This window comes from Strongylocentrotus purpuratus, unplaced genomic scaffold (assembly GCF_000002235.5).
Source record: "Strongylocentrotus purpuratus isolate Spur 01 unplaced genomic scaffold, Spur_5.0 spur5_scaffold_20, whole genome shotgun sequence".
Lineage (NCBI taxonomy): Eukaryota > Metazoa > Echinodermata > Echinoidea > Camarodonta > Strongylocentrotidae > Strongylocentrotus > Strongylocentrotus purpuratus.
In genome coordinates, this window is record NW_022145606.1 from 24125001 (window position 1) to 24126564 (window position 1564).

Sequence of the window (1564 nt, forward strand, 5' to 3'; positions counted from 1 at the left end):
CATCGTAAAAACTCGGGGGTAGGATTTTTACGCCTCGTGTTCGTGTAGTCCCATATACATCTTTCTGTGTACAGTGTTTGTAACTTTACCAAGACTTGGCCAAATTTCTTATCATTCTGATGATTCCAGAACCTTGCAATACACACAAATTCTTATATGCTAGATGATCAACCTTTTCTGGTCGATTCCACACTGTTTCTTTCAGAATGCAATCGCATGACCAGAACTCAACTTCATCTTTAAGATACTATGTCCCTTTTGCAGCCAACATCAAATTCTGTAGAACTTTGCAGGAATTATGAATATGTCATGTATGTCTTATCAGTGAAATTTAAACGTTAGCAGTGTCCTAATATTCAAATTATGCAAGGAAATACGTTTACTTGCTAGATATCACTGTCAAACACTATTAAGTGACTGACTGGCTTTTTCTTCTTTGGTAATAACATACATAAAATGAGTTGTTAAGGGTACATGGGCATTTGTCTACATCAATAACCCACTTCTTGTAATAGCCAAAATTAAAATGATTGAATGTTTGCGCAGCATAAAACATACGACCATTCGGTACAATGGTCTGAAAATCAGACTATTACTTTCTGGCTCTAAAGCTCGTAAGTCGATTCGACAGCTAATAGTCGTTATTTTTCCACTTAAAGACATTTTCAAGCCCCCCCCCCTTTTTTTAGGGAAGTTCTAAATTAGTGTTATCTTTCAAATGCCGTTGGAGTTTAACCTTTCCATTTTTTGGCCTGCAAATAAGATATAATAACTTTAAGGAATGCACGATAAATATTTTAAAGATTTCATTGTTAGTACTCTGACCGATGAAGAGGCATCGAAGTGTGAGGGGTTACTAAGTGAAAAAGAATGTGAAGACGCATTGCAATGTATGGGCAATAAAAAAAAAAAAACTCGGAAGTGATGGTCTTAGTGCTCAGTTTCACAAGTTTTTTTTTTGTAAAATAATTAAATATTTGGTTATTGCAAGTTTAAATGAGGGATATCACAAACAAAACTTATCTTCTTCCCAAAGGCAGGGTCTTATTACATTGTCATTCAAGAAGGGGATAGGGGTTATTTAGACAAGTGAAGACCAATATCATTATGAAATAATGATTATAAAATTGCGGCAAGAGTACTATCTAAAAGACTTTAATGTGTTTTATCAAAAACTCAATTTTAAAGAATCTTTCATCACCTGGATAACAACTTTTTATACTGACGCCATCGGTCGTTTGATGAATAATGGAAGGATTTCAAAAAAGTCGATTATTGAAAGAGGAGTTCGCCAGAGTTGCCCATTATCGGCATTACTTTTAAACATAGTGGTGGCAATATTAGCATGCAAAATAAGACAAAATAAAAAGATTAAAGGGATTGATATATTCAGTGTTAATAGGTATTGATAGTTTAAACATTTCCAAATATGAATATGACTCTATTTGTGGAATCCGATAATTAAATACAATATATTATGAATGAAATTAACAATTTTGGAGACTATGCAGGCCCGAACAAATTGGAATAAGACAGAAGTTAAGAAACTGAATATTGTAGATAA